Source organism: Chiloscyllium plagiosum, chromosome 30 (genome assembly GCF_004010195.1).
Source record: "Chiloscyllium plagiosum isolate BGI_BamShark_2017 chromosome 30, ASM401019v2, whole genome shotgun sequence".
Classification (NCBI taxonomy): domain Eukaryota; kingdom Metazoa; phylum Chordata; class Chondrichthyes; order Orectolobiformes; family Hemiscylliidae; genus Chiloscyllium; species Chiloscyllium plagiosum.
Genome location: NC_057739.1, coordinates 31,065,923 through 31,087,983, shown reverse-complemented (window position 1 = coordinate 31,087,983; position 22,061 = coordinate 31,065,923). Strand labels below are relative to the sequence as shown.

General features: G+C 42.4%; 2 protein-coding genes across 6 annotated transcripts in view; one reads left to right on the top strand and one right to left on the bottom strand.

The window, feature by feature from the left end:
* The window catches only part of LOC122564867 (ras-specific guanine nucleotide-releasing factor RalGPS1-like), a 706,864-nt gene that overhangs the window by 352,651 nt on the left and 332,152 nt on the right, over nt 1-22,061 (bottom strand). The window lies entirely within an intron of this gene.
* The window catches only part of angptl2b (angiopoietin-like 2b), a 46,943-nt gene continuing 35,368 nt past the window's right edge, over nt 10,487-22,061 (top strand). For both annotated transcript variants that reach the window (XM_043720245.1, XM_043720244.1), the window contains exon 1: nt 10,487-10,976. The gene's annotated coding sequence lies outside the window, so the exon portion shown is untranslated. The remainder of the gene's footprint in view (nt 10,977-22,061) is intronic.

Sequence of the window (22,061 nt, the reverse complement as noted above, 5' to 3'; positions counted from 1 at the left end):
AAATGTGTTGCTGGAAAAGCGCAGCAGGTCAGGCAGCATCCAGGGAACAGGAGAATCGACGTTTCGGGCATAAGCCCTTCTTCAGGAATGGGGAAAGTTTGTCCAGCAGGCTAAGATAAAAGGTAGGGAGGAGGGACTTGGGAGAGGGGCGTCGGAAATGTGATAGGTGGAAAGAGGTCAAGGTGAGGGTGATAGGTCAGACTGGGGTGGGGGCGGAGAGGTCGGGAAGAAGATCTCAGGTTAGGAAGGCGGTGCTGAATTTGATGGATTTGACTGAGACAGGGTGGGGGGAGGGGAAATGAGGAAACTGGTGATATCCGAGTTCATCCCTTGTGGTTGGAGGGTTCCTAGCCGGAAGATGAGGAGAGGTTTTTAACCCAGGTGTGTGTTGTGGTGTCCTCTTTGTTGTGTGTTAGTTTGGCCATTTTTTCTTTTAGTGCCGTTTTTTTGCAGTGTGTGGTCCTGTTCTGTCCTATGGTGACAGCTCGTTCTATGGTCTGGGTCCATTCCTGATTAGTGGTTTTTGAAATTAACGACTTTTGGCGTGCAATTTCTTGTCTGTATTTGTGAAGTCTGTTGTGAGCGTCTGTAATCATTACCTGGATCATCCTGAATCCGTTCTGTCTGGCTGTGTCTCGGGCTTGTGGATTGTTGATTGGCGGTCTGTATCTGACACATGGTGGAAGGATTCGATTCTTTCGGCATTCATGCAGGAACCGATTCACGAGAGAAGAAGAAAAGGATAACCAACTCCCATTCCTAGACGTGATGGTACAGAGAACACCGAACGGAGAATTCACCACAAAGGTATACAGGAAAGCCACACACACAGACCAAGTCCTGAACTATGAAAGCATCCACCCCAACACACACAAACGAAGTTGCATCAAGACACTATTCAAAAGGACCACAACACACTGCAGCACACCAGAACTGCAAAAAGAGGAAGAGGAACACCTGTACAAGCTATTCGCCAAAAACGGATACCCGCGCAATTTCATCAACAGATGTCTAAGAGAAAGACAACGGAACGAGGACATGCCGCAACCCAAAAGACTAGCCATACTACCATACATCAGGAGCATTTCCGAACTGACAGCCAGACTACTGCGACCACTAGGACTTATAACAGCACACAAACCAACAGCCACACTCAGACAACAACTCACCAGAACGAAGGACCCGATACCCAGCATGAGCAAAACCAATGTAGTGTACAAAATCTCATGCAAGGACTGCACAAAACACTACATAGGACAAACAGGAAGACAGCTAACGATCCGCATCCATGAACACCAACTAGCCATGAAACGACACGACCAGCTATCCTTAGTAGCCACACATGCAGACGACAAGCAACATGAATTCGACTGGGACAACACTACCATTATAGGGCAAGCCAAACAGAGAACAGCCAGGGAATTCCTAGAAGCTTGGCACTCATCCACAAACTCCATCAACAAACACATCGACCTGGACCCAATATACCGGCCACTACAGCGGACAGCTGAAACTGACAACTGGAAGTGGCAAGGACAGGCCACTATAAATGCCGGAGGAAACACCACAGAAGCGCTTCATAGGAGGCTCCCAAGCACTGAGGATGTCACCTAGACAGGGGACAAAACGTTTGCAACAAAAATTTCCAGCTCGGCGAACAGAACCACAACAAGCACCCGAGCTACAAATCTTCACCCAAACCTTTATATTTTATATATATATATATATATATATATTATATATATATATACACACACAAACATACAAAATAGGGGCAGTAGGAGTCCATTCAGCCCCTCGAATCTGCCATTTAATAACATCATGGCTTCAAGTTTCTTCTGATTTCCTCGGCCAACAAGAATCCAACTGTCTCTGTTCAACAGTATTCAAAGATCCCGCCTCAATCACCTTCTGTGGCAGAGTTCAAATGTGGTAACTCTCAGCACTAAATATATTCTCCTCGTCTCCCTGGTGCGTTCAATGAGCCTGGTGAAGTGGCCAATTGATTTGGCCGGTGATAAAAACAGTTGGCTGCCTGCTTTAAATATCTGTTAACAATCCAGGGACCTGCCCTGGGGGCTTGTTGGGGAGGGGGATGGGTTTAAAATGCACCAGCAGTCTTGAGCTGGGTGAGGAGAGATATCTTAAGGCATTGCAATCAGGAGATATCAGGGAGGAGGGAGATTAAGTGAATGGCAGCAGATGCGATGATATGCACTCAGTCTCCTTTCAGTCCCAGGAAAGAGGAAGAGTGTGCCCGTGATTTCCTGGAGAAAGAGCCTCCAGGGGACAGTGGTTATCAATGTTCACTCTAACCCGTGTGGATGCTGGTTAGACGATCCAATCAGTGTGTGGGACACTTGGATTTCTGGCTGCGTGCGGATCTCGGTATGCTGTACAGAGACAGGAAAAGTTAGAGGGACGTAGCTGCTTATGCCCCGTGATCTGATGAGCGAAAGCTCAAAATACTTCAAATGTGTATCTGATCAATAACAGCATTGCCTCTCTGACACCCGCTTCTCAAGCTCACGATCATGTTTGCTTACAACTCCAGGTTTGTTTCACAAGAGCTTGGTCAAGACACCATACTGAAAATGGCCTTCATTAAATAGTCAGCCTTTGGTTGTGACAGTGACTGGAGTAACCACCCCATCGACGTGCCTTTGGTCATCTTCACATCAACCTTCCCCGGTGTAGGGGAGTCCAAAACTAGTGGGCATAGGTTTAAGCTGAGAAGGGAAAGATATAAAAGGGACTGAAGTGGCAGCTTTTTCATGCAGAGGGTGGTGTGCATGTGGAATGAGCTGCCAGAGGAAGTTATGGAGGCTGGTACAATTACAACATTTAAAAGGCATCTGCATGGGTATATGAATAGGAAGGGTTTAGAGGGATGTGGGCCAAGTACTGGCAAACGGGATTACATTAATTTAGGATATCTGATTGGCATGGACGAGTTGGACTGAAGGATCCGTTTTCATGCTGTACAGCACCGTGACTCTATTTTCAGGACAATCCACAGCAAGCGCACATGCAGCTCTGTACTGACAGACCTTGACCCCATGGCATCCCTGAGCTTTTAAGAATTGCACGGAGAATCCTGGGAGATCACTGCAGCGCTCAGTACTTGCGCTGCTGATGAAGACAGTGTAAACTGGATGTGGTGCTAATGAAAAGGTGAATGGCAGAGTGAGAATACTCAATTGGGCCCAACAAGAGAAATGCTTCATGTAACTCACTGAAATTGACAACGTTGCCAACTTCTGGTTAAATTTGATGCTTAGAAACCATTGACAATGAGTAATATTAAAGCTGCAACAATTTCCAGTAATGCAAATGCATGAGGTAGAGAGAATGTGACCACAGGAATGATCTATTTGTTAATATTATTCTAAGTATAGAGACTGTGTAGTGACACTAACACTAAAGCATCGATTACACCAAAATGAACACTGTAATGGAAGTTGTCCTACATATTTTACCCTGTCTTGTTCATATTCAATGCAGTTCATGTTTCAAGCAATGTAGGGCTAGACCTCTTCTTTAAATGGATAAAGACATTGAAAAACTGAAAATCTGACTCAAAATATAATACATTTTCTAAAGCCACTCTCACTTAATTTACAGAAGTCTCTTTCCTTTCGTTATTATTATGCACAGACACACACACACACTCTCTCTCATCCCGTTCCCCTTCACTGTCTTCACTTGGATTGTATTCAAGAAAACGCAACTGACATTAGAGACTCACTCAGGGATTGCGTGCAGAGGTGACTGCTTTCTCAGCCAACTCTTGAAAGAGTGCTCCATAAAAGCTTCACAGGAATTTTTTTTCCCTCTAAAACATAAAAACAAACTGGTAGCGATTTTGGAGGAGAATTTCTGGCAGATTTTCATTTGGAGATAAGTTGCGGCAGTTTCCTAGTACTTAAGGAAGGAAAAAGTGAAAGCATCACAATTGGTGCTGGTATTTAAATGTTTTGACTGTGGGATCAAGTCATTTGAAAATGCACTTGGTGACTGTTACAAAGCCTTATCTCATGAGTGTATCTCATCAGCACAAAGGCTAGTCTTTGGAGAGGTCAGTAGTGGTTTAAAGACAAAGTCATTGCAGCATTGAATGAAATCATTCAGTCCATCAACTCCATGGTCGGTCTACATACAGCAATCCAATCAGTCACATTCCTCTCCCTATCACTGTAGTCCTGTGAAGTTATTTCCCTTGGTGCCTGTCCAATTTCCTTTTGAAATTATTCACCATTTCCAACACCCTGTAGACCACAGGCCCCATTACGACACGTGTAAAGGTTGGTTGTCAGATCCTCTCTGCATTTCTTGCCAACATTTTAAATTGATGTCCCCATAGTCCTTGAGCCGTCAGCTCATAGCAAACATTTTTTTCTGTTTATTTTATTAAAGCCAGTAATAACTTTGTAGACCTCTCTGAAATCTCCCTTCCAAACTCAGCATTTCCAGCCTAACCCAACATCGAGAACTATTCTGGTAGATCATGTCTGCACTCGCATTTTCTTCTTTAATTGCAGTCATAAGAACATCATAAATAGGAACAGGAGTAGGCCATCTGACCCCTTGAGCCTGCACAACCATTTAATAAGATCATGGCTGATCTTTTCATGGACTCAGCTCCACTTATCCATCCACTCACCATAACCCTTAATGCCTGTGCCTTAAAGACATTCAATGAGGTAGCCTCAACTACTTCACTGGGCAGGGAATTCCACAGATTCACAACCCTTTGGGTGAAGAAGTTCTTCCTCAGCTCAGTCCGAAATCTGCTCCCCTTTATTTTGAGGCTATGCCCCCTGGTTGTAGTTTCACCCGTAAGTGGAAACAACTTACTTGCTTGTATCTTATCTATTCCTTTCATAATTTTATGTGTTTCTATAAGATCCACCCCCATTCTTCTAAATTCCAGTGAACATAGTCCCAGTCTCCTCAATCTCTCCTCATAGGCCAACCCTCTCAACACCTGAATCAACCTTGTGAACCTCCTCTGCACCCCAGGCACATCTCAGCCATTTGAACTGGATGCTATTTTCTAGTTGTGGCCTAACGAGAGCTTTCTAAAAAGGTTCATCATAACTTCCCTGCTTTGGTCCATAAGGTCAGCACTTATGAAGCCTAAGAATTCATCTGCTTAACTAATCCCTCATCATTACCGACCACCTTCTGAAGGCCTGTGTACATGAAACCCAGGTCTCTCTGCCCATTGCACACTCTTTATAACTGCAATTAATAGAATGGTCACAGCACATTAATAGTGACTAATTAAGTAGCTACTACTCCCTATTCATTAAGTATATATTAACTTTCCCTTCTATGAAAACCTCCCATTTCTATATTATTCCATGCTTTTTTGCCTGCCCATTCTGTTAGCTTGTCAGTATTCTGCTGCAATCATTTGGATCACATTCACTGTCAAATATCAGGGTTTGGTAGCTTTGGAACATTTTGAAATCTTTCTAGATATTCCAACATCCAAGTCAGGGTGTTACTTTGATGTTTTTCATTAAGTAAAAAGCCCATGGAATCCCCTCAGAGGTTAGTAGGTAAATGTACACAGTGCCACTGTCCAGCAGATCCCTCGCTCAAATCCTAATCTCCATTGGCATCAATGGCTCTAGTGAGAAAGGTGATGCTAACAATTGGACGCCTGATGTTGAAAGGGTCTCCACTGATAGTGTTGGCTGTGATGCCCACTCACAAAAGGTAGAGTTATTGGCTAGCTTCCCAGCCAGTTACCAGCAAATTTCCAGCAGGAATTCTAGCTTTCAGCACAGGAGTGAAACATTGACAGAGGGGGAAGAAATAATGCAATTTATCAAATTTGTTGGGTGTTTATTTCATACACATAACCTACGCTACAAAACAAAATGACACCAGGCATGATTTTTCCAAACCTGAACTTTATGGAGGCAGTTTCAACTGTAGCTAAGGAATTGGGGAATGGGAAACTGTTCTATTTTACATCGTTTTTTCAGCATTGATTCTTCAAGAAAAGTAGCTGTCTCTTTAAAAAACTGCAAGTGGCATGGTGCCAAGTGATTTCAGTTGTCCACATCTGGCAGATAAAACACACTCTGGGCACGCTTCCATTAAGTTGAGGCCCCATACATCTTCAATCCCTAACAACATTCAAAGCCAGGAAATCTTCACCCTGGTATTCTGCATAGAAACTGATCTTGGAATGGTTAACATTTAGCCATGTTCCTGCCTTCCCTTAGCCCAGGATTTCTACAAGGTGCTGCAATGCTTCATGGAACCTGATGGCCTTCTGCACACCTGTCAAACATTGTGTCTTGAGTTTTGTGGTCAATCCATTTTGGCAACTGTCTTTGGTTCATTCATCAGATGGTAGACATTGCCAGTATTTGTTTTTTGGTGGTTACCCATCTCCAATTGCCCAGAGTGAGATTTAGCCACATTAAACTTGTCCCAGCTAGACCAATCCAGGTAAAAGGTGACAGATTTTCTCCTCCAAATGAACCAAATGGGTTTTATGACAATGATGGAGAAAGTGAGGACTGCAGATGCTGGAGATCAGAGCTGAAAAATGTGTTGCTCGAAAAGCGCAGCAGGTCAGGCAGCATCCAAGGAGCAGGAGAATCGACGTTTCGGGCATAAGCCCTTTTTCCTGATGAAGGGCTTATGCCCGAAATGTCGATTCTCCTGCTCCTTGGATGCTACCTGACCTGCTGCGCTTTTCCAGCAACACATTTTTCAGTTTATGACAATGGTTACAAGTCATTATTAGATCAATTTTTCTCCAGATTTTCCTTGATTGAATTTAAAATTTCACCATTTGACATGGTGGGAATTAAACCCATGGCGGCAGAACATTGGCTCGGGGTTCTGGATTACTAGGCCAGTGACATTACCAGAGGGCTTATGCCCGAAACGTCGATTCTCCTGTTCCCTGGATGCTGCCTGACCTGCTGCGCTTTTCCAGCAACACATTTCCAGCTCTGATCTCCAGCATCTGCAGACCTCACTTTCTCCTCAGTGACATTACCACTATGCCATCACCTCCTTTAACTTGCGGTGAACGTTGAAAGCAATGCTAGTTCCTACTCAACACTTCCTCCTCCAAATGAATGAGCATAGAATAAATGAGGTATTTCTGACACTCAAAGTTCAAACTGGGGTCAGTCCACTTGACATTGGGAGACATGAATCATATTCCATATTATTGTCCTGCAGGATTTTGATCAAGTGGAAAATCTGGTATATTGGCCAATTTACATTGAGATTTCAAATTGCAGTTAATTTGTTGTGGACCAGCGTTTAGTTCTTGGTGTCTAAATGCCAAGTGTGCACAAAGGCATTGCTCAATAACATCTTAAGACCATAGCTTATTTGCTACAGTAAACAAATATATTTTGTTTCTGTTTGCATTGTATCCACGGAAATTGCCAAAAAATAATCCCTTTAACATTTGAAATATGATTCAGACTTGTTTGGCACTGAGCTAATGGCTAACTATGTGCTTGATGCATACATTTGATAGATGGAAAGTTCCACATCGTATGGCATTGTGCACAGGTTTATTCTCAAAGATCTTTGTGATGGCAAACAGGGGAAGAGGAAATTTCATTTTTACTACCAAATGCTGCTGCCTGCTCAAGAATAATGTCGATAAGGACTAAGTCTGCACTGCCATTTTGTTGATTAGATTCCAAACTTCTTTGTACCGATAATTTTGCGTAGTTAAATAGACAAGCCAAACACAGCGGGCTGGATGTTATAGGCAGTAAGGGAGGCTGGAGCAGGGACTTGTCCTTTTTAAGAGTGAAATAACTGCACAGGCGCCAGTATGCCATCACCAAGTCACCCTTTATTTACACGTGCACAGTACACGGACACTGACCAGTTAGCTCCAAGCCAGGAGTGAGGAGAATCTGGTTTAAATCTGTCAGCCAGGGCTTCCCGATTGGCCCAGGTTAACAGCCCCAGTCAGGGATCTCAGTCAACACGACCCACGTGGCCATCTTTATTCCAATCATCACACAAAGGGTGCCCTAGACAAGAAGGACAGCACCTACAGCTCCAGTGATTTCCCACAGGGGCTTTTCCTTCAGTACTCAGCCCCAGAGTTACGTTAAGAAACATTTTGCCAACCTTCTGTAGGCTGCAGGCCCACTGCCATCCTGGAGCTTACTAAGCTAATGGCCTCCAGATCAGGCCAGCCGTCCTCCAGGATGCAGTTTGCCCTCCTGAGTGGCACCTGGGAGGGCCCAACAGCTGCCCACACATAGTAGTCCCAGGCATTTCCTGCCAATCAACAAAATTCAGGTCAGTGACTTCAATAAGCAATGGCCTGAGATTTCAATTAGGTTAGGACGTTTCAAGATGGTTGGGTTAATGAACCTGAGGGGTACAGGTCAGTCACGATCTATTCAGTGGTACAAGAGGCTCAAGGGTCGACTCCTGTTCAGAAACATATTTGGCAACGGTCACAACCCACCGGTCTGGGCCCCAACATACTGTGGACATTTTTAAATTTGTAATTCTGAAGTCTGTTTTTCAAAAGTGGTCTGATACAATGAAAAATGCCTACAAACGTCAATTAAGTGCCACAAGGGAGAGGGCGAGAAGGAGCAAGACTGTGCGAGGGAGAACAAGTGAATGAGCAATTGCGAGGGACAGCACGTGAGTGAGAAAGCACGAGAAAGTGCGAGCAAGAGCAAGAAAGAGAGTGAGCGGGAAGAGAGCAGGCAAATGTCAGACTTAAATAAGCAAAGGGAATTTCCAACAACATCCCTTCAAAGGAGGAAGGGGAAAGTGAAAAGAAACTGGACAGTGATCTCTTGTAACTATAATGAGTTTATACATGCCATGGTAGTTGTACAAGGAGAGTGGGGAAAACTGCTTATTCACTGTATTGCGCGTAAAGGTATTCTCTTACTCCACCTGCTAGAAGTCAGCTGGCTACTCAGGCAGACAAAAAAAAGGAACAGGATAACAAAAGGACTGTCTCCCACCGGAACTGGAATTCAATCGTGGTGAAAAAAGAACAACAGAAACGCTACTAATCTGTAAAAACTAAGAACCAAAAACAGAAATTGCTGGAAAAGCTCAGCAGGCCTGGCAGCATCTATGGAGAGAAATCAAAGTCAGGTGACCCTTCCTCAAAACTCCTAGAACTAAGAATCTTGAAATAGACTTTCAACCAGCACCTGTTAAGGCCATCAGTACTCTCCCCAGGACGGGTCACAATGTTCAGCTAGCCCCATTTTGCGACCAATTCAGAGACTGATCTGGGTATCTTCTTTATGAAACTCTTAGCATTTTGGTCACATCTCTAATTTGTTTGCTTGTGTCGTGTTTGTACTTATTCTTGCACGTGGCAAACGATAAACTTGCTCTTTAACAACTCAAGAAAGCCTGGTTAAATTGACTCCTTTCAAAACAAGCTCACTTTTGGAACTGGGACAAAGAGAAGGGAACTGCTTTAAAGTGAATCTTGGGACCATCAAAAGGGGTGAGTGAACAAAGGAGGGGAGTTTGGCGACTGCTCTTCACCTGAGAACTCCGGATGATTTGCAGCATCCCGTCTGGCACCGTGAGAAATTGAGGAGCTTTGCCTGGGGTCTTGGCTTAACACAATGCCCCTTCAAACATATCGTAACCATAGCGATCAGATTCAATTTGCCACCAACCCACGAGAATATCAAATGCTTTGTCAAATTTCTTTTTACCACTGCCAATACGAGAAGCTACAAATTCTCTCCAGCACTTTTTTTTTAAAAAAAACACATCTTACAACAATGCAGAGAGAGGAAATTTCAATTACAAATATAAACAGAGTACATCTTAAGTGTTAGTAGTGACAATGCACATTATTGTGTGAAACAGTTTAAACAATACCAGACACTGTTTACTGTCTCTTCATAAATCCTGCACAACTACTAAAGTTTCTCTCCACCACACCTGAGATTACGTGCTGCTGCCTTTGGTTAGTTTCTGCACTTTGCTTGTGAAACTACAATCGTTTGTGTAAACTGGTACCCTCCTATGACTTACAAGGCAGATGTAAAATAAAGGTATCATGAAATGTGGAAGATGTCTTCTGCCCTCTACTGAAACATCTAATTTAAAAACTGTTGACATCTTCATTGCATGTAGGTTGCATACTTCTGCGGTGCTGTCAGAAGGCAGGGTTTTCCATCTCAGAGGCTGCCAAAAGCTCAGGGGGCAGTCCACATCCTTTTAATTAGAGCTGACTGCCGTGACATCATTGCACTGAAGCTTCGGCTGGAGCCCGCCCCCTGCTATCTGTGGTGGAGAAGGAAGGCTCTGCACATTGTACATCTGCTCCTGCAGCTCGCAAAACAGAGGGAGTGCAGGAAAGGAGATCCAATCAAGACTTGCCTACGTGCAGCAATTCTACTCTTCAGAAATGTAAATACATCACACACAAAAAAAAGAGGATCCAGTCAGTTTGTCCTTCCCCAGTTATGTGCTCAGAACTAAGAAGATGACATACTGGATTTGAGCGTGCTTCATAACAATGCCATGCTGATGTTGCACATAGTCTGGTGTAACTGCAAGGCACAAGTCAGACAGACAGTGTGCTAACTCACTGCCTTAATAGACTGCAAGAATTCTCCTTACTCAGTTTTACAACTTTTTTTTTGCAGTAAATAGTGACGACCTATGGCGCTGTTAACACAAAGGACCTGCTAAATGCCAATAGGAGAGTTCGGAATAAAATATTTTCTTAAAAGAAAAAAAAACCTGTCTTTTTGGCATTTACTACTTGGAACTGATACCTGGGCATCAAGCACTTGAAAGTCTCTGACAAGAGAGCTACAGTGATTTACACAGAGGAGAGATTGGAGTTTCTGATAACAATCACTCTGGTGAGATGCTACACTTCACACAGGCATTTTGTGCAGTTAAAGAGCAGAGACAAGAAAGTTGAGAGTAAGGACGACAGTACTGGCTACAGCAATCTGGTAAGAACGTTTCTTTCAGTTTCTCCTTAGACTTACATAATGAGTTCTAAATGTCAAATACAAAACAGAAACCAACTCAGGGCAGTTATTTTATGTTCAGAAAGGATGATAATGACTATGACAAACCAAACATTGAGCTGCATTTAAAATAATACTAAAATCGAGATTTTTTTTTTTTTAAAGACCAGCGAGGCAGTCAGCTTAAAACAAAAATCAGAAAAATCAAGTGACTGCCTTCAACATTTTTTCTCAAATGAAGGATGATGATTAGAAATTCACTGTGTAACTTAGGGAGCACAGTCCAGAGCTTGATTCTGAGGAGACTGGCTCACATTCTCAATTCTGTCACAAACTTTCTGCCTAATTTATTGGCCAACAAAATTGGCACCTTCTCTTTGTGCTCTTACTGATTTAGGATTTCTTACAGCTGACTGGAAAAGTTACTTTAACCAGTATTTCACACTTTCTTTTTAAAGCACTCAATTGCACTACCAATGCAGATATGAAAAAACGCAAGGATCAGCCTGAAAAGGACAAGAATGGGTTAATTTCACAAAGGCTATTTTAACTTGCACTTCAGGGTAACAGACAGCAGTATAAAACTTCTACGAAGAGCATCACTTTACACATATTCAACTACCACAAAAAAAATTACCTGAGCTTACAGAGTCAGAGTCAGCTTAATATTGCTGAACGTTTTTAGAAATGTAATCACTGAAGTATTCAATTCAGAACAGCAAAGAACAAAATACGCATCAATCGAACAAAAACCAAGTCAGGTATTTATTTGTTTCAATATATTTTATAACTGGGTTGAAAACTGCTTTGTAGCACACAGTCTCAAAAAGGAAAATAACGTTAAGGACACAAAGGATTTTTCTTTCTAAAAAGGTACTTGTCGTACTGATCAGCAGCTTGCCTGTGACAGCAGACTTTAATGAGGTGCCCAAAAATGCCAAGAATGCCCAGTGCTGATCACTCTGAAGATGCAGTCTCTTCGCTTGGCAGCCTTGCCTGACAAAACCTCCGTGTGGAGGCAGTGAATGAAACAAATGTTTCTTTCTCTCGGGTCACAGTGTGAGTACAGGAAACGACAGGGGTTAGAGGAGGAGAGGATGATGGGGGGTTGGGGGGGGGGGGGGAGGGGGTGGGGGGGGGGGGAAGGGGCAACGAATGACAACTGACAAGATAGCATGGGACAAAAACAAGAGAGACAGAGACAGACACACAGTGACATTTGAATTTTCTTCCCATATTTTCTTTTTTGTACATTAGGAGTTAAGCCAGTGGGTTCACCACATGAGACACAGTTTCCACATGTGGGCTGACACGGAGAACAATCTTGGCAGGCTCGATCGAATGCTGCCGCTGAACTGAAGGAATAACAAAACTGGGCACACAGTAGTTATCTCCGAGCCAGGTAACCCATGCCCCCTCCACTCCACCCTCACCCCCACCACAGGAACAGTGGGGAGGCCTGTGGGGGGCTGGGTCCTGCCAGATCTTTGTTCAAAATCTGACATGAGAGAGAGAGAAAATAATCCTCAAGCTTTTTTTTTTAAATCACAGACATGTGAAACGTTTGAGCAATTCAAGACAGATCAGGTTACCAGTACTGTGTACCTACATAAGCCATATCCAAATGCAACTGCTGTGCAAATTTCACATACACACACAAAAAAGTGGTCAGAAAGTTTTAAAAACTCTTCCAGACACATCGGTTGGAGTGGATTATATAGTGCCTAGGATCTTAATTTTCTTTTGCTTGGTTATGGGAAGCAAGCAATTTTTTTTATCTTCCAGAAACCTTTGCATTCAAACTCTCATTGAGAGTGGTGCAGTCAATAGAGTGATAGTGATTTAGATCATCCTGGTTTATTGCAGTTCTAACTGTTAGAGCACATAGTGCTACTAAATAGATTGTTTGAAGACTGACGTGACTCTCTATATTAAAAAATATAGACTTGTCACTACCAACCAATCCAGCCAATAATTGAATTCAACCAGTAAACTTATTTTTTTTGTGAATATTTACTTTATTCGCAAGATATCTAAAAGTATCATCCAAAAGGTTTCAAATTGTACGTTAAGGAAAATGCAATAAAATTTTTTTCTCATTGGGTGCCTCAATCCAGAAGCAAAGTTTGTGGCATTTACTGTGTATGTTCAGTGACCAGTGTACAGCCTACAAGGCTCTAAGTTACCAGATCGATCTCTGGTAAGGTCTTAGGCAGCAACCTTTCCTCAGGTTTCAGCAAATCCCTCAGCATGTCACCCTCCAGACTTTAGAATATGCCAATCTGCAACATTTGGCCAAGAACAACTCTGCAGTGGAAAACCTAGTGGTGAGAGCACTTTTCTCACCACAAGCCATGGTGTAGCATGATGGCTCTGTGGTTAGCACTGCTGCCTCACAGCCTGGGTTCGATTCCAGCCTCGCGTGACCATCTGTGTAGAGTTTGCCTATTCTCCCCGTATTTGCGTGGGTTTCCTCCTGGTGCTCTGGTTTCCTCCCACAATCCAAAGATGTGCAGGTTAGGCAAATTAGCCATGTTAAATTTCCTATAGTGTTCAGAGATGTGTAGGTTAGGTGCATTAGTCAGGGGTAAACATGGGATAATAGGGGAGGGGAATGAGTCTGAGTGGGTTTACTCTTCGGAGGGTTGGTGTGGACTTGTTGGGCCGGAGGGCCTGTTTCCACACTGTAGGGGATCTATGAAAAGACACCCAGGCCACATCGAGGTGCTTACTTGGAAAGTTGGCAACGAGATATTGTATCAAATAACTGTGGCCATCTGCTCAAAACTATTGGCCCAGTGATATCAGGTTATCTTCTTTAATTGATGCAGAAGCTTTAAAATTATCCTCCCCGACAGACCTGCTTAAACTCCTTGTAGCCTGTGAATCAGTTTCTTAGAAAGACTGAAATTTTCAATTCCACCTCATCATTCTTTGCCCACAGCACAGTTCTATCATGTCCACTAAGTCCTAACTAGTTACAACATTTTACAAAATTCTGAATTACAATCATTCAGATCTTCATCTCAACAGACCATACAGTGCATCACTAACAGATTTCAACATTTCTCTTGCTTTCATTAGAATCTTCCCAAATACTCCACATTCTGTTTTGTTGATCCCATTTCCTTTTTCAGGAAAAAAAACCCATTCAATGGATTATTGGACTTAACTCGAGCCAATTCAGGTATTTCCCCATCGAGATTGCAGCAAGTCACAACTGTTACTGGCACATGTCTATACAAGCGCCTGAAGTACAGTGCATACTACACACGTGGACAGATACCCAGATGCCATTGGAAGCACCATTGTGCAGCAGTGGTTGAGGAGGAGCTTGCTGTTCTGACTGTTGTTTGTAACAAACACATGCTTCTAAAAGTGTGCTGTAAATATAAAGAGAGCCACACCCAACCATTCCCGGTTACCTAAAAATAAAACAGATTTAACTTGCAGCTGGTGTCTAAGTAGCACAGGCAGCAGAACGCTCGCCCTGTACAAACTACAGGTGGCCTTCCGTTCAGAGGCACACAGGAGCAATGCCACTTTAAGACTTGGCCACTATTAGGTGCAAGTTTTGTTTCTCAGTTGGACTGAGACATTATGCTGGGGCATGCCAACTCGAGAGAGCAAAGTCATCTGACACAGTTGGCTCACCTCTTACAATAAAGGTTTCTTCGGAAGTATTGTTCATCGAATGACACAAAGCCACGATGAGGTGATGGAGATTTCCACAGACTAGACGTGAATGCTATGTACTTGGCTCTTCCATTCCCCGACTGCCCCCTCCCCCCCAGCCTCGCTGACTGCAGCTACATGGCTACAATTGATTCCAGAGAGTTACAAAACAGGGAGACAAAGCAAGTGATGACAGAAATAAAAGATACCCAACAAATAAGTTGCAAAGTGTTAATGGCTCTCAGCCAATCTATCCTGGGGGATTCAGACTGGTAATACTTCAGTACAAATTACACAGAAGGCCGCGTATACAAAATATATTGCAGCTTTCAACAAATGCCATTTGCATCTATACAGTACCTTGAATGTGACATTCCAATGCCGTTTACAAGAATATTAGAAAATATATTTTGACATGGAGTCACATAAGGCAATGCCAAAAAAAAACTTTTAGGAAGAGATGTTGAAAGGTGGCAGGATTTAGGAAGCTTGGGGCTCAGGTAGCTGAATATATGGCCACCAACAGTGCAATGATTAAAAATGTGATATTCAAGAGGCTAGAATCAGACCATGCTAGACAGTCGTGGGCTAATACTTCGGGACAAGATGGGAGAGAATATTATAGTATCAGAATTCTGTACATGCGCCTATTTTGCCTGATTGTGGATAGATTAGAGCACAGCACAAACTGTTCTGAAGCAAAATTCTGACCGTGTCCAAAACATTAATTGTGGCTTAGGCCTATTTGTGCTGGAATGCTACTTTCCATTTTCCACCTTGTAAGACGCCAATTATTTTCTTTATCCAGAAGAGATTCAATAACAAACAAGAAGGCAAGACAATAAATTAAAGCAGAGCTGAAAACCAGCCAAGAATTTGCAAGATTTACTTCCAAAGTCCACATGCAACAAACCATAAGATGATTGAATTTAAGATGGGTAATATTTTGCCAGGTACTAAGTCCTTTCCAAGAAGCCCTCAATGCCACCAATTGACATAATGCACTCTCTAAGTGGAAAGAAACAGTTTATTGTCCACTAATTACATTTCCCTTGACATTAGAATTGCTCACAAATACCGCAGTGCTGCAATGATCCACAAAATATGTTGCAAGGGAACTTCCCAGAATTGCTAGATATCATTAGACATTAACTTTTACAAAAAGTATTAGAAAGAACAGCTCCAAACTATCACAGGGAGATATTTAAGGAGCTAGTCACACATAATAAAGAGTTTGCTCTTCCCATTCTAGAATCACACTGTTGAAGTGAAAGGTAATACCAAACCCCAATGCAGATTTAAATGCTGCAGTGCAACAAAAACAGTTTGCGTTTATCCAGTATCAGTAACTCAGAAAACGTCCCACGGTGCTTTAGAAAGGAGAGAACTGACAGAACACAGCTTTGGAAGCGTTTGAGTAATGACCAAAAGTATGGTCCAACTGGTCAGTTTTATTGGTTGGCACAGAGGTCACAGAATAAGTTGGAGGGATTTAGCAAGGTAATTCCAGACTGTACGTCCGAGACAACGGAGGGTGGGCCATTGAAGGTGGATTGGAGGGAGGATGGATGGAAATGAGAACAAACATATGAAATGGAGAAGATGGACCGGGGATAATGATGGAAGAATACAATTGAAATGAGTTTCAGGTATAAAACTGCAGTCAGTGAGAAAGATTCATTAGTGAGATTGAAATAGAGTGCAATTTTAACTCATCCAAACCTGCACTGGAAATGTTTTAGTTACAAAATGCAAATATCAGAAATATAGTTGTGCCCTGAAAATTTAGCCCTCTCGTGTGAAAAATGTGCACACAATATTGGAATTCGTACATTTTTTTTTAGATTACTTACAGTGTGGAAACAGGCCCTTCGGCCCAACAAGTCCACACCGACCCGCCGAAGCGTAACCCACCCAGACCCATTCCCCTACATTTACCCCTTCACCTAACACTACGGGCAATTTAGCACAGCCAATTCACCTAACTTGCACATCTTTGTGACTGTGGGAGGAAACCGGAGCACGCGGAGGAAAGCCAGGCAGACACGGGGAGAATGTGCAAACTCCACACAGAGAGTCGCCTGAGGCGGGAATTGAACCCGGGTCTCTGGTGCTGTGAGGCAGCAGTGCTAACCACTGTGCCACCGTGCCACCCATATTCATGTAGGTATGCTACATGAATATTAACAAGGCATTCCTATGAAACCATCTGTTGCAAAAATCAGATAATTGTTGCAAAGAAAATGTAATTTTGAAATAGTGCAGTATTTCCCCTCATTAACTCGGAAGTTTTTTTGGGGTGTGTGAGGAAGTGGTGTGTGGAGGAAATTCCAACGTTCTGGAACCTAAATGTTGTCATACAATTGAAGTCAGTGAGGCAACAAGAGCATTATTTTTTTCACTGATATTTTCAACTGCGTAAACATCATAAAAGAAACTTTAAAGAAAGGCACAAATTTGGCAGTGATTGTGAAGATTTGTGATCCAGTCTCCTTGAAAACCACCTGAGGACAACACAAAGTAATCCTCTTGCCAAATCAATCCTTTTAGAGATAGGCAGATTGGATTTTGGGTTCAATCTCATTTACATTAAGACCATGATAGTCTTCTCTCCATTCTGAGACGCTAAGGCATCAGTGTATCAAAGCGAATTGAATTGAATTCGGTTTATTGTCACCTGCGCTCACGAGTACAATGAAAAGTTGCCAAGTACACCTCCATCTTATGAACAAATGCACCAGGTACAGAATCTTCGTTATTGGTGCATATGATACGTCGGAGTGGTTTTGAAGAGAGAGTCAAAGACAAATGCTGCCCAAAAATCAACTAAATCAATACAACAAGCCATCCTCCATTGTACAGATTGGGAAATCAAGCTGAGGTGTGCTCAATGCCTCGGAAACTATCTGAACAGAAAAGGAAGTGACAAAACTGTACAAATGGAAAAAATACATTTTGTCTTCTTTTATATGTTAAAAAAAGAACAGGTTGTAGCAATACGAACCTCAGCTGATTCAACAAAACAATAACTTATTGTTTTCTTCATTTCCGTGCTGTACATCTCTCTGACTCTATGACGATGACTCTAAAATAGCATGTCCTGGGATGACTCCAAATCTCCACTGGTTAGAGTCATTTCTAGAACAAAAGGTTGTGGTTCTTCAAAGTCAACAATCACAATTGAAGGCCATCACTGCAGGAGTCCCTCAGGCTAGTGCCCTAAAACCAATCATTTTGAGTTGTTTCAATGACCTTCCTTCTACCTTCGGGTCAGAAGTGGGAAAGCTTGCTGACGATTATACAATGTTCAGTACAATTTGTAACTCACCAAATATCAATGTGAAAACAGACTGTTTCAGTGAAACCTGGACAATATTCAGGCTTGCATTGATAATTGACTAGTACCATTCATGTCACAGAAGTAAATGCAATGGCCATCTCTGACAAGAGAGAACGTGATCATTTCCCCTTTACATTTAATGACATTACCATTGCCAAAACCCCCTATTTTGAAGGGGTTATGATTGTTCAAAAACTGTGGCTACAAGAGTAGGGGAGCCAGTGTATTATCCCTGGAGTGTTAATCCAGAGATTCATGTAATGTTCTGGGGATCCCAGTTCAAATCCAGATGGTGGATTGTGAATTCAATTAAAAAAAACTGAATTAAGAGTCGACTGATGACTCAACCCATTGCTGATTGTCAGGGAAAACCCCTCCTGGTTCACTAATGCCCCTTAGGCGAAGGAAATCTGCCATCATTACCTGGTCTGGCCTACATGTGACACCAGATCCACAGCAATGTCAATGAGCCATAATTGCCCTCTGGGTAATTAGGATGGGCAATAAATGCTGTCTAGCCAGGGACACCCTCATCCTGTGAATGAGAATGAATTTTAAGGAAGGTGAAACTGGGTATACTTATACCCAGTGCGGTTCAAGAAGGCAGCTCGCCACTACTTTCTCAAGGGCAATTAGGGATCAGCAGTAAATGTTGGTCTGGCCAGTGATGCTCACATTCCAGAACCAAATAAAAATAAACCACAGAGTACATGTTCAGAAGCACCCCTTTTGGCACAAGAGAAGGGAACTGAAAGAAAACAAAACTCCAAGATGACAGCTGTGGTGCAGCTGAGTTATTTCCTTTTCTGAAAGAGAAAACAACTACACAGAAAATCAGCTCAAGACACTTGCGCTGGCTCAGTTGAGTTGAGTCCTCCCAAGATTGGTAAGCCTCCAAATTTGAGGTCATGTCTCCCTCTAGTCCCAGCCCATTCAAACAAATGATGTAGAATGCACGAAGAATTTGGAGCATGAATCCCATTCCCTGTCCACAAACATTCGCATTTCACTTCCATTAAAAACTCCACACCCCTGACTCTTCCAAAGGTTCACGTGTCCCAGAGATCATATTTTTCCATTAGCAGGTGCTCCATCTGCTTAAGGATTGCTCAAGTGTTCCCACAAACTAATTCAAAGAGTGGAATTCTCACTGAATCAATGTTAAACACTTCTGAGGTCTGGGATTTATTAAGCCTTCCAATTTTTTTATATAAACAGATTTGTATTTAATGGCAGTAACTGAGGAGCTGCACTGACTCAGACTGCACTTTTATAACAGTCACCCGCCAGAGACAATTGCTGCCATAAAACACCCTTTTAATGAACTATTTCAAAAACAAACAGAAAGACTCAGATATATTTAAGATAGGAATTCCTTTCCAATACACGTTTCGAATTTCTCCATCATTCATTCCCCAGGACTCAAGGCTAATTACAGCATTTTTCTCCCACAAACTAACGAGCGTAATACCTTGACTCTGTAAACAAATTAAATACTTGCTGGATTTATAAACAAAAAAGTCACTTGATTAATCAAAGTGCAACTTCTATTGAACATCAATGACTTTTTATCATTCACATAATCTAATGAGTTAAGCTAAACATTTCTCTCTCCTTTATGGTTGTTTCTTCAATTGCATGGCAATCAGTATCTCGACACCAAGTCACCCTTTATTTACATGTGGACAGTACACTGACTGTGGCCAGCCAGCTCGGAATCAATCCCTCAACTGAGGAGATTCTAAATCCCCTACTTTGACCTATTTCGCTTAATCAACCTGTTCAGAGGTGTTGTTACACACCTCTGGAGCAAGTGAGACTTGAACTCAGGTCTCCCAGCTCCAGGAGTACAAGGCATTACCACTGCACCTCAAGAGGGCCCATGCTGAATAAGTAATCATTTTTTTTTCCTCACTGAGGAAATTCTAATACTCTGTCATGTTTTTTTGGTTAATAATCCCCCTATTTATATTGGTCAGCCGGGGATCCCAGATTGGCCCAGGTTAACAACCTCAAACAAGGATCTCAGTCAATAAAATCCACCCAGTTCCAATCACTACAGCAAACAAACAATTCTGAACTCACTCTGATTATCATCAGAGGGAGTGTGTACATGAGTTTTAAACAAGCGAGCTGTGAAAATATTGTGACTAGAATGTTCTGGGGGTCTAATAGCATGCAAATGAGACACAAAACATTCATCCCAACCAAGACAGGACCAGTAATAAAAGGGAAAGCACAGTCCTTATACTCAGTAGCTCTTTGCATGGAGAACTCTATCCAATAAGTTTATTATATTTGTGTCATCTTCATGACTGGTGTGTAAAATGTTCCTAAATGATTTAAAACATCAACTGACGCAATGATAAAAATCACAGCACTAGGTTATAGTCTAACAGGTTTAATTGGAAGCACACTAGCTTTCAGAGTGCCACTCCTTCATCAGGTGATGACCACCTGATGAAGGAACGTCGCTCCGAAAGCTAGTGTGCTTCCAATTAAACCTGCTGGACTATAACCTGGTGTTGTGTGATTTTTAACTTTGTACACCCCAGTCCAACACCGGCATCTCCAAATCATGATGCAATGATGGAATAGTTAAACAAAAGCGTACGTGTCATTACTTTCTTAAATCGATCCTCTGGTGTACAGTTCATTGAAAAAATGTCACAGGCCTAGAGTATTATCTCTGAAGATAACATGTGAAATGGGCAGATAATACTAATGTATTTTAATACAGAACAATTCAACCCAGAATTGGTTTAAATAGTAATGCTTGAGGCCACAACTTGGGGATCTGCAAAGGCTAAGGCATTCTGCTTCAGCTTCCAGTTCCCGATAAATTGATAAGATAAGACTGGAGAAGGATGGTAACAATTTAGACCATGGAACAGGACACCGATTAGCAAGAGGCCTCTGGTTATGGCTCAACAACCTGTTATGTGATCAAAGGGTCACACAAGATGCTTTAAGTACAACAAAGCAAGAATTAAACAATGTGTGCTTCATTTTGAACTGATGGGGGGGGGGGGGGAGAAAAAAAGGTCAAAAGAAGAAAGCAAAACCTGTGCGAGGAACTTAAAGTGTCTTCAAGGTGAGGTTCTGTGAATGATTTGGACAGGCAATCATACATATTCGTGGAAGTTCTTTATAAACAAGTTTCTAGATTGAAGATACATGGTACCTTATTCGGTTTTAGGATTAGTATTTTAAAACGCTGATAAATGAAGCAAATTTTCAGAGACATTACTAGCTCTAGATTTCACAAATTATCCAACAATCTCCACTGAATACGTCTACCCTGGGGAGGCAATGGCCTGGTGGTATTATCACCAGATTATTAATCTACAGTCCTGCCACATCCGGTCGTGAATAATTAAGAACTCACTAGAGGAACTCAGCTAATGTTCTGGGGACCCAGGTTCAAATCCTGCCATGACAGATCAATTTAATAACAAACAAAAAAATCTGGAATTAAGAATCCACAAATGACCATGAATTCATCAACAATTGTTGGAAAAAAAACCCATCAGATTTCCTAAATCTTTCAGGGAAGGAAACCAGCATCCTTACCTGGTCTGGCCTGCATGTGACTCCAGACCCACAGCGATGTGGGGGACTTTCAACTGCCCTCTGAAATGACCTAGCAAGCCATGCAGCTGTACCAATCCCTACAAAGTCTCAAAGAAATGAAAGCAGATGAACCACCTGGCATCGACGTAGGCACCGGAGAAAGCAACAGCAGAAACAGCCCTATCGACCCTGTGAAATCCTCCTGAGTAACATCTCAATGCCAAAATTGAGAGAGCTGTCTCACAGTCTAGTCAAACAACAGCCTGACGTAGTCATACTCACAGAATCATACCTTACAGACAACGTCCCAGACACCACCGGTGGCAGCACAGTGGGATACAGTCAGTTGGAAGGGAGTTGCTCTGGGGTCCTCATGGCTTCATGTTAAACGTGGGCAAGAAAGCCTCCTGTTGATTACCACATACCATCCTCCATCGGCTGTTGAATCAGTACTCCTCCATGTTGAAGAACAATTAGAG